The sequence below is a fragment of the Macrobrachium rosenbergii genome, chromosome 55 (genome assembly GCF_040412425.1).
Source record: "Macrobrachium rosenbergii isolate ZJJX-2024 chromosome 55, ASM4041242v1, whole genome shotgun sequence".
Classification (NCBI taxonomy): Eukaryota; Metazoa; Arthropoda; class Malacostraca; order Decapoda; family Palaemonidae; genus Macrobrachium; species Macrobrachium rosenbergii.
The window spans coordinates 12,922,283-12,935,339 of NC_089795.1; the positions used below are offsets into that span (position 1 = coordinate 12,922,283).

Sequence of the window (13,057 nt, forward strand, 5' to 3'; positions counted from 1 at the left end):
AAATCACATTTAAAACCTATATTAACGTTTCCTCACCGTCTTCTTCTTTTATATATATTTCGTTCGCATATTTTTCTACAGCCGTTAAAATAAAATTAAGTTTTCACTATTTTCACTTGGTTGGGTAACTGCCCATTTATATCATAAATGGATTGTTTATCGTGCTTTAGGAAATGCGGGACAGTTAATGATGATGATAACCAACCATATTTATTAATAATGTCTTGAGTTTAACCCGTCGCCATATTTCAAATTATCATCACCGCATCATCCACGGATATAAAAATATTTTTTTGTAGAAGGCATATACAAAAAAATGGTAGATAGGGGTCCTTGATGTATTAAAGCCAAAGAAATGTTTGCATCATTAAGATTCACATCATGATCATTATTTACTACAACAATAAAACAAGCATTTATTTTACTATATATATTAGGGGCATTGGGAATGTTATAATCATTAGAAACTATCATTATGGCTTTTTTGGAATATTTTATATCGTTGGAATATTCCATAGATATTTTAGAGTTTTTCATGGGTTTTAGAAAGTTTCATCATAACGTGTTGTTCAGAAATGACTGATCCCTCCTCTATTGGAAGTGATGGCATGAGAATGTTTATCATCATCATCATTATCTTCATCATCATTTTCTTCTTCATCATCATCATCATAATATACATATTTTATATTACTGCAATTGAAATGTATATGTTATTTACAGGTGGTTAAATTTGATATCTTTTCCCATGAGACTTTTGTTATTAAACTTTCCTTTTCTCTACAAAGAGGTTGCCAGATGATTAATGCAACATTATTATTATTATTATGATAATGATGTAATTTTAGTCTTTAAAAGTTTGTATATATTCTCCTTGATTATTTTATTATAGTGAAGAGTAGAAGGAGAATATTTTTCTTTATTGATCTGTTTAAATTGTCAAAATCTTTTTGGTAAATCATCATCCTACTTTTATGAAATCTTTTTTCGAAAAGAAGGTTGTTTTAAAAATGACCATTTTACTGTATTGCTTTCAGGTATATTCAAATTTAGCCATAAATGCAATACTAGAATTACCCTGAAATCTTTAATTAATGAAATAAATAAATCCATACATTAAAACTACTGTCGTTGTTTTTATCCGCAATACAAACATTCGGTTCACAATCACACAAATTGATAAAAGATTGCTTGCGGAATCCTTGAAAAACAACGCATCAGCGTAACACTTTTTTGTTTCTTTAGTATTATTATTATTAGTAAAGGTTAAATGTTCTAATAACATATTACCCGATCTTATATCACCAGAATGTTTATACGGAACATCATTGATTGACAATTTATAAAAGTATAATGGTGCATGATCACTCTCTAAATTGTCCGGTATGACTACCGTGTCAAAATATTTAGTATTAATAACTAGATAAAGTAAATAAATGGCGTTTTGTATCAGCATTGTACACGTTAGAACATTTGTCCTTCGGGTATCATATAAATTACTATTCTGCAAAATTTTAATTCAGGCCTGTTTAAAATTTAATAATTCTTTTTCAATGTGTTAATTTCACGTTCTTCCCACGAAGTTGTTTCATTATACTTTCCATATTCGTTGGCGTTCAAACCTTTTCCGCGTTTGCGTATTTTTATTTTCATCAAGTTCGACATTTCATTTTTAAATATTTGTCCAAACTATGCACTAGTGTTGTTTTGAATACAGTTGTAAGACATTTTTCTTTAAACTTTTCTCCGCTGATATTTTATCAAAGATTATTGACCCCACACTATCATCATCACCACTGTCGCTGTTGTTATTGTTCATCTTCTTTGTCACAACGAGAATATATGAATGAATATGAGACTGCAAACCACGTGCTATATATATATATATATATATAACCATATATATAAATTATTGCACCGTAGAGGAATATTATTATTTATAATAAAAAAGAAATAAAAGCATGAACAATAAAAATGAAAAAATATGGCAATATACAATGAAATACAATTTTTATATAAGTAAATTGAAAATTCGAATGTTTATGTTTAGTCTTTATTATAAACAACTAATTGTATATTACAAAAAATATAATGAAAATATAACAAAAAATATTTTAAATAATAAAAAATTGATAATGATGTTGAATAGATCTATACCCGTATATCGTATAAAAAGTAATAATAAAAACAATAACAATATTATTTTATCACCACATATAATTAAATTAACTGAAAAATAATATTATAAATTAAGAGCATTTAAATTAATTCTACAATACTTGTTAATCTATGACAAAACAATTTCAAATGCACATTTAAAGAAATGTGAGAATATTTTACTAATAACGTTGAAATGCAAAAAAAATATATATCAAACTTTTATTTATTCTTTGGAATTTAATTTATACAAATGAAAGAATGAAAAATCAATATTTACTGATAATTTACAGAAATTTTAAATAATTTATATTTTAAATATATAATAATGCTGAAACGCCAAAGAAAAAAAATATATACCAAACTTTATTTATTCTTTAGATTTTTGTTTATACAAACGAAAGAATGAAAAATTAATATTCTGTAAAAAAATTGAAAAATTAAATACTATATTTTTAATTTACAAGAAATTTTAAACGATTCATATTTAAAAAAATAATTAAAGTAATAGAAATATAAAAAAAAATGAAACAAAATTTTTCTAAGCAGAAAATTTTTTTTTCAAAAGTTTTTTTTGATGTAAAGAAATATTGGTCAATTTTGGTACACTTTTTGGTAAATTTTAGGTGTAATTTTATGTAATTTTACATGTAATTTTATGTAGATTTTATTAACTTTTTAAAAATATTCAAAATATTACGGTTAAGAAAATGGATTTTAACGAAAATATTATGAATTTTCCAAAAATATTATGAATTTCCAAAAAATATTATGAGTTTTTTTTTAAATATTATGTAAAATATTATAATATTATGGCATTTTCCATATTATAACCCATATAAAAACCGAACTCGGGTACTTAATATTGCTATAATATGGGTTTTTTTCGAGTTTTTCAACCAAAAAAAAAAAAAAAAAATTTAGTTTCTTGTACCAATTTTACGTGATAAAATGTAATATTTTACACTTTTTTATATTTTGTGAAAATTTTTCAGTTTTTAATAAAAACGCAAAATTTTAGTAATTTTTAAAAATAAAAACTAACAAAAAAAACAATAAATAACAGTTTTTTTACCAAAAAATTAGTTTTTTGACATTTTTATTTATATTTTGATGAAAAAATTGTCATTTTACAACTTTTTATCTAAAAAAATTTTAAAATAATACATTTTTTCTTGTTTTAACTTAAAAAAAATGCAAAAATTTACAATTTTTATTGTTTTGTTTTACTTTTTTTTCATAAAAAACATGTTTTACTGCATTTTTTAACATTTTTATTCATATTTTGATAAAAAAAATTGTCATTTTACAACTTTTATTTAAAAAAATGTCAATTTGTAAATTTTTTCTTGTTTTTAAATGTAAAAAAATGCAAAGGTTGAAAATTTTTTCATAAAAAAATAATTTTTTGACATTTTTATTAGTATTTTGATGAAATTTACTTGTTTTTATGTATAAAAATTGTAAATTTATACCTTTTTCCTTGTTTTTCTCTAAAAAAAATTACACAAAGGGTAGTTATTTTAGTTTCTTTTTTTCATAAAAAAATTGTTATTTAAAATTTTTATTCATATTTTAATAGAAAAAATTGTAATTTTTTACCATTTTTATATAAAAAAAATGTAAATTTATAAATTTTTTCTTGTTTTTAGAGTAAAAGTTTACAATTTTTTCATAAAAAATAATTTATTGACATTTTTATTTATATTTTGATAAACTTTATAAGTTTTTATCCATAAAAGTTGTAAGTTTATACATTTTTTCTTGTTTTTACCTAAAAAATGCATAAAAGACAGTTTTTTTTACTTTTTTTTAATAAAAAATGGTTATTTGACATTTTTATTCATATTTTATGGGAAAAATTGTCATTTTACCACTTTATTTAAAAAAAAATGTAAATTTATAAATTTGTTCTAGTTTTTAGATGTAAAAATCTAAAAAAAACCAAGATTGAAAATTTTTTATAAAAAATATTTTTTTGACATTTTTTTTTGTATTTTGATGAAATTTACAACTTTTACAATAAAATTTATACTAAAAATTGTCATTTTAAAACTTTTATTTAAAAAAAAAGTAAATTTATACATTTTTTTTAAATTTTTTGATGTAAAAATCTAAAAAACCTCTATTTCTATTCATATTATTTTGATGAAGAAAAATGTCATATTTCAATTTTTATTGAAAAAAAATTAATTTATAAATTTTTCTTGTTTTTAGATGCAAAAAAAAAAAAAAATATACAAAAGATGCATAAGTAAAATAAATATTTTTTATAAAATATTTTATCTATATATATATATATATATATATATATATATATAACCATGAATTGTTTTTCTGAAGGATTAACAACAACAACAGTTAACTCTTCAGTGTTAATGAAATCGTATTCCTCATCATAATGTCTTATGTAATGAATTTACAGGGTGGGATATGAAAATCAAAGCGTAACTACCGATGTGTTAATAAGCGCTAGTGTACCGATTATATTAAAAAATGAATTTATAACTAATGATGTATTATTAAGAAATGAATTTAAAGTTGGTGGTGGTTATAGAATAATAATTAACGCCAAATTAAATTTTTACAATAAAGGCATGAATGAAGAAGAATTATTAAAAGACGAAGTACGAGAAGAACCTATCTGTTTTAATTTTAATAATGGAAATTAGTATTGTATTAAATTAATTATTAAAAAAAACTGAAATAAAGGAAAAAAATAAGCGTATAAAATGTTTTTTGTTTATGATAATATAATAATAATAATGATGATTATGATGATAAAAACGTACAGGAAACCGACGTAGAAAAACATAAACAAATGAATGAAATACAGATCCCAACCTTTTTATTATCATCACAGCAATAATAATAATAATAATAATAATAATAATAATAAAAATAATAATAATAATAATAATAATAATAATAATAATAATAATAATAATAACAGACCTAAACCTAGACCAAAGGTACAAAATATTTCTTATCAGAAGATGAAAAAAATTTTGTTTTTTTTTATAAAGGCTATTTTGAGAGTGATTTTTCTTACTACATTAATGATAAAAATAATACAATACAAACGAGATAAATAGCAAAATGTCCCGAAATATTAATGACTAAAAGAATGTTAGAAAGTTTATAAAAGATGTTAATCATCATTAGTAGCAATAATAACATATGATAAATAAAAAGTAAAATATATTTATTTTATATTATCATCCATTACCAAACTTTTAAATTTGAAAATTTTATTTTACAAATAGAATAAATATATTAAAATATTATTATTATTACTTTTATTTATATATATATATATATAAAATAATAATAATAATAATAATAATAATAATAATAATAATAATAATAATAATAAATAACTAATAATAATAATAATAATAATAATAATAAAATAATTACATAATAAATTTTTTTATTATTATTATTATATATATATATTAATACAAAAAATATATAGAAAATAAATTTATATGTATATATATGTATATATATATATATATATATATATGTATATATATATATATATATATATATATATAAATATATATATATATATATATATATATATATAATAATATATATGTATATATATATGTATATATATATATATATATATATAATAAAATAATAATAAAAACATTTGTAAATATTTTTAGTTAGATACATAAACTAAAAATTTGCATTTAAATAAAAATTTTTACCATTTTTAATGTCGTTCTTTCACGTTTTGATATTTGATAAAAATTTATTTTATATTTTATTGATATTTGAGTTTTATAAATTTGAAAACTTTTATTTCGTTTTTGGCGTTGGTGTTGTTTATTTTCGAGAATGATTAAAAGTCGTCTAAACATGCCAATAAAATAAAAAAATAAATTCATACTATGCATAATGTAATCTTTATCACACTTTACTCTTTCTATAATGTCATGCGTAATATAAACTATAAAACCACACATTATAACCAATCCAACATAAATTCCTACATTATAAATTAATTGGAATTGAAAAAAGTTCATAAGGTAGTGTAATTAAGATCGCCATTGCTGAAAACAAAATTCCTCCTAAAAATAAGTAGTGCTTCTTTTAGGAGCGAATAATGCAGATAATGAAAAGCAAGTAAAGACGACACTCGTACCGAGAAAAGCCTGTAAGATCAAAGCTGAATTTTCTGTAGTCGTCGCGAAAAGAGGACCTAAATTAATTCCGGTTATAAAAGCACAAAGACCAAACAAAGACAAACGCGTTAGTTGATTTTGTGCATTACGTGGAATAATAACTAAAAGAGAAAACGCAATACTTAAATTAGCGAGGACAGTCGATAAACTAGCATGTAATGTCAAATGAATATATATATCCTCCTACTGTAGCAACCAAAATGGCTAATGTTAAAGTTGCATATACATTTTTTAAATGTTTTAAAATTAATAAATTATTATTGTTTTCCAAAATAAAATACCTGTCATATACATTTTTGATTGAATATTTTAAATCAAAAACAAATTTTTGTAGATTAATCAGTCATTATTATTATTATTACGTTTGTATCTTTCTATTTTATATTTTATATATATAATAAATAAAAATTAATTATTTTATTTTAATAAAATACAAAACAAGTATTATATAATAAGAATAATAATAAAAAAGTTTATTATTTTATAGAAGATATAAAAAATTAAAAAATATGATTTATTATTATTTTACTTAAAAAAAAAAAAAAAAAAAATATATATATATATATATATATATGTATATATATATATATATGTATATATATATATATATATATATATATAAATATATATATATATACATATATATATATATATATATATATATATATATATGAAAATTTAATAATAATGTGTTTTTAAAATAAGATGTGTACCACTCTTAGTTTTTTTATAATTTTTTATAATGAAAAATAAAAAATTTTTAAGATGAATCAATTTATGTAGTTTTATGTGTTGGTACCACTCCTAGGGTATATTAAAAAAAGTGGATAAAGGTGTGTACCACCCCTAGATTTTCTTAATAATTTTTTAATAATGAAAAATGAAAAAAATTTAAGATGAATACAAATTTATATAGTTTTTAAAATAAAATATGTTGGTACCACTCCTAGAGTATATATTTATTTAATTAAAAGTGGATAAAGGTGTGTAGTACCACCCTAGATTTTTAAAAGATTTTTTAATAATGAAAAATGAAAAAATTTTAAGATGAATATAAATTTATATTTAAAAAATATCTACAGTTTTTCGTTGTATTGTTTGGGAAATCTTTTCTGATACAAATGGCAAATTTTCATTTTTTCCAACATGTATATGTTTCTCTCATGCGGTTTATAGGAAATTTATTTAGTTTTTAATGATGGTATTAATTTCATTTCTTCATTATTCCTTACTGGGATACGAGCAAAATCATCAACGTGAGTAAGGATTTCCATAAAAAACATTCATCTTCATTTTTTTAATTGGTGACGGAAATTTTTATAGCTTCCACCTAAAATAAATCCATTCCACCTAAAACAAATCCATCAAATGGAATTATTTTATTTTTAAAAAAGTTTTACGGTTTTTCTTTGTATTGTTTGGGAAATCTTTTCTGATGATACAAACGGCAAATTTTCATCTTTTTTTCCAACATTAACGTATGTTTTTTTCTTGCGGTTTATAGGAAATTATTTAGCTTTTTAATTATGGCATTGATTTCATTCATTCATTATTCGAAACGAAAATCGCCAACGCGAGCATGGGCTGTAAAAATAAAATTATTATTATTATTATTATTATTATTATTATTATTATTATTATTATTATTATTATTAGTTTTTAAGTATATATTATTATATATATATATATAATTAATAATAATAATAGTAATAATAATAATAATAATAATAATAATAATAATAAATAAATAAGTAAATAAAATAAATAATAATAAAAATCTTCCTTTTAGTCTCGGCTATTACCGAGTATTTTTAGTGAATATAAATAAAAAATATTGAATTAAATCAGTCTGTGTTTTTACAATGTGAATTCACACAAATTTCTTTAATATTTATAAAGCTTGGCTCTTTGTAAAAGATTTCCTTTCCCTTTTCAAAAGCTTAGATCAAAAGGAATACAAAACTATATTAAAAAAAAATATTTAAAATTTGATATATAATATATTATATTAACACAAACTCTCATCCAGTCCATCTTTCTTCGTCATTTTTAAAACTTGGTGACACATAATTCGGGTATTTTATTATTAAATAATTTTTTATTTAAAAAAAAAAATATATATATATATATATATATATATATATATATATATATATATTTATATAAAAGTAATATTACTCTTTTACATAAAAACACATTGAAAGAAAAATTGAAAACATTATTTTAAAAATAATAAAAAGAGCAAAATGAATGTTGCTTATAAAGGAATATCCTGTTTCTATTTTAAAAACTACTAGAAGATTCCTTTATATTTTTAATTTAGAAGTCGATGATTATGCTAGTTTTCGCCATTTTAACAATGAAAGAGCGTTATAGTTCTGCGTCATACGTATGTTTGGAGTAAATAATCTGGAAATTCAGTATGTTGTCGCGTTCCACGGTTTTTATCATATTTACCCTGTATTAACGTTCGAAAGAATTTGATCTTCATCACGTAAACAATTTAAAACGACATTAAATGATAAAGTTTCGATAAATTACTATTTAAATGGATTAATTGCCAAATTTATCACGTCTGTGAAATAGTATCTAAACAGAATTTATATAATTTATAATTTCAATAATGAAAAGAATAATTATTTTGAAATGTATCATTACCCAAGATAATTCGTGATGTACAGCGCATTTTAATAGAAGAGAAAAGTGTTTTTTATTTTAAAGATTATGAAAAGGTTCAATTTTATGAAGCCAATGTTGACTTTATACTAAGATTTATGATTGATACAAACATATTTGGTTGTTCTTGGATAGAATTACCACGAAGAAAATGGATCGTTAGAAATGAAAAATTAAAAGAAACAAAATGTCAAATTGAAATTGACGTTTTACAAAGTAATGTCTTGGGTCACGATCCCACTCAAACGCATTGGGCTAGTAGTATCGGACCTCTAACTACTCTTTCATTCGACATTGAATGCGCTGGTAGAAAAGGAATTTTTCCACGCCAGATATTGATCCTATTATTCAAATAGGTAACGTTATTATAAAACACGGACAAAAAAATGATAATGATGATGATCAATATTCACATGTTATTTTTGTCTTGGGTGAATGTTCACCCATTGATAATGCTAAAATATATACTTTTCAATCCGAGAAAGAAATGTTGGAAACTTGGTCTCGTTTTGTTCAAAATGTAGTGGATCCCGATGTTATTACAGGATACAATATAAACAATTTTGATTTGACATATTTGGTGGAAAGAGCTAATCATTTAAATTCTAATCAATTTTATCTTAGTCGAATAGTGGGTTTAAAATCAACCGTTACTACAAAGACTTTTGAAAGTAAGCAAATAGGTAAAGCTATTAACAAAGTCATAAATATAGAAGGTAGATGTATATTGGATGTATTAAATGTTATTAAAAGAGATTATAAATTACGTTCTTACAGTTTAAATGCAGTTTCTCAACATTTTTAAAAGAACAAAAGGATGATATTCATCACACACAAATATCAGTTTTACATCACAAGAACGCTCAAACGAGACGAAAATTGGCCGTGTATTGTTTAAAAGATGCGTTTTTACCTTTGAAATTAATAGATAAATTAATGTTATTTATCAATTCTATCGAAATGGCTCGCGTAACGGGAGTTCCTCTTTCTTTTATTCTTACGCGGGGTCAACAAATTAAAATCATTTCTCAACTTCTTAGAAAATGTTCAAAATATGGTGGTGGTGGTAATGATGATGATTTTATAATTCCTTTCATGCGAGGACCGAGAAAAGGGGAACGATTATCAAGGAGCTACTGTGATAGATCCAATAAAAGGATTTTATAACGATCCTATTACCACGCTAGATTTCTGCGCTTTATATCCTACAATTATTATGGCTCATAATCTATGCTATTCAACGTTGCTTAATAATAATAAGCATACAGCCTTATCAGTGATAATTATACTAAAACACCATCAGGTAATTATTTCGTCAAACCTCATATACGTAAAGGCTTACTTCCTCAGATATTGGAAAATTTACTCTTAGCTCGGAAAAAAGCTAAAAATGATTTGAAAAGGGAAACGGATCCGTTAAAAAGAAAGGTATTAGACGGTCGTCAATTAGCTTTAAAAATATCTGCAAATTCCGTTTATGGATTTACGGGTGCCCAAGTTGGTAAATTACCTTGCGTAGAAATTTCGCAAAGCGTTACGGCATTTGGACGAGAAATGATTATGTTTACCAAAAACATGATTGAAGAACAATATCCAAATGCTAAAGTTATTTATGGAGATACGGATTCAGTAATGATAAATTTTGGCGTAAAAACCGTTCAAGAAGCCATAATGTTGGGTCAGGAAGCGGCGGATAACGTTCTGAAGCATTTTATTAATCCTATTAAATTAGACTTTGAAAAGGTTTATTGTCCATATTTACTTATCAATAAAAACGTTACGCTGGTCTGTATTATACTCGACCAGATACTTTTGATAAAATTGATTGTAAAGGAATAGAAACAATTCGTAGAGATAATTGTCATCTCACCGCCAACTTAATAGCAGAAATTTTAAAAATAATTCTCATTGAACGAGATATTTAAAAAGGCCGTTACACTCGTCAAACAAACCACCATTTCAGATTTACTTAATGACCGAATTGAGTTAAGTCAACTGATAATAACTAAAGAATTGACAAAAACTCAAAACGAATATAAAGCAAAACAAGCCCACGCTGAATTGGCCAATAAAATGGCCATTCGAGATTCTGGAACAGCGCCCACACTTGGAGATCGAGTTCCTTACGTTATTATATCAACAACAACAACATCTAAAAAAAAAATACCTTTATATCAAAAGGCTGAAAACCCCGATTTTGTTTTGAAAAATGGTCTTCAAATAGATTATGAATATTATTTATTAAATCAAATTAAAAATCCTCTATTACGGATATTTGATCCTATCCTTGGAAAGGACACTGAACAAATTTTATTACGAGGTGATCATATGATTATTATAAAAACGGGAAAAGAATTAAATGTTTTAAAAGTACGACTACAATGTACAAATTGTCAAAAATTTATTAATCAAAATAACAAAAATTTATTATGTATTCAATGTAGAAAAAATAATAAAAAATAGTATTATTATTCATTGCATAAAGGATTTTTTTATTATATATATGTATGTTATTATATATATATATTTTTATTTTTCTCTAACAATGGTGAAAAAAATTCATTTTAAACATTTAATATTTTTTATTTATTATACAAGATAATCTTTTCAACAATTTTTTCCTTTGATTTTTCTTTGTACTATTAACTCTTCTTTTCCCTCCAACAAATCAGTTTTTAAAAGTTTATTATTCTCTTTTCTCAAAGCTTTACATTCCTCTAAAAGTTGGGACAAATCATTACATTCATTTAAAAGTTTGGATAATTCTATTCTATTTGCTAGGGTGGGAGGTAACCATACTTTTGGACAAGTATTTACAGCGATCGTTGGTGATGATGTTCGTCCAAAGTCTAAACATTTTGATCCAGCAACTTCCCAAGATGATACCACCATATTTGTTTTCTCTGCAATATGAATTCAAAATGCGTACACATGTATATATAAATGTAAAATGAAAAATAATAAAAAAAATAATAATAAATAATTATTACTTTTATATTAATAAAATATTTTTATTTTATTTTTTCATTACACTAAATAACCTTTTCTAGTAAAAAAATAATAATAAATAATTATTACTTTTTATATTAATAAAATATTTTTATTTTATTTTTTTCATTTTTTGTTATTCAGTATCAAATTGATAGCTGAAAATTTTTTATTATTATTAATAAAAAATGTAGCTATTTTTATTTATTATTATTATTACATTAAATATTTTTTATATTTTGTAGATATATATAATGTTAATAAACTTTTGTCAATATATATAAAATAATAATTATATATATTAAATAAAATAATTATATATATTAAATAACCGTTTTTAGTAAATTTTTTGTCGTGTCAAGAATCATAATTTTTTATTTTTAATATGTTTTTATATGAATAAAAATCATCAATAGATGACAAAGACAAAAAATTATTTTTATTATTTTATATGAATTAATTCTGAATATGGAATATACACAACAATTTTCCCATCAAACAATTCGAGAATACACGGTGTATTAGATATCCTCTGCTGATCATCGTCGTACTTTTTATAGGATGAATGACTGAAAAATTATAATTTTTATATCTCTTAAATTCAAGATATCCCTTTCTCGTTGAATATTAAAATCAAAAAACTTTAAATGAGACTTTAACTTTAAAAATTCAATACCCTGTTGATTGGTTATAACAGACATGTCATTATTAGAAGAATAATGATATGTCATTTTTTAATTCATATATATTTATTTAGTCATGAAGAAATATATATATTTTTCATTTATTCTATATATATATATAATTTATATATATATGTTTTTATATAATAAAAATATTATATATATATATATATGTTTGTTTAATAAAATATATATATATATATATACGACTTAAAAAATGAACAGTTGTGTAAATTCTTCTACTATATTTCATTTCATTAGTGAACCTACAAGTAGTTTGAAAATTTATAAAACAGGGTTAGAAAAATATAAGCAATACAAAGTAAATTATGATAAAAAGAATCTAGTACTTTC

At 22.2% G+C, this 13,057-nt stretch overlaps 1 pseudogene; it reads left to right on the plus strand.

Moving 5' to 3' along the window:
- Positions 1-12,008, plus strand: part of LOC136835455 (DNA polymerase delta catalytic subunit-like) — a 32,005-nt pseudogene extending 19,997 nt beyond the window's left edge.
- The last annotated feature ends 1,049 nt before the right edge of the window (positions 12,009-13,057 follow it).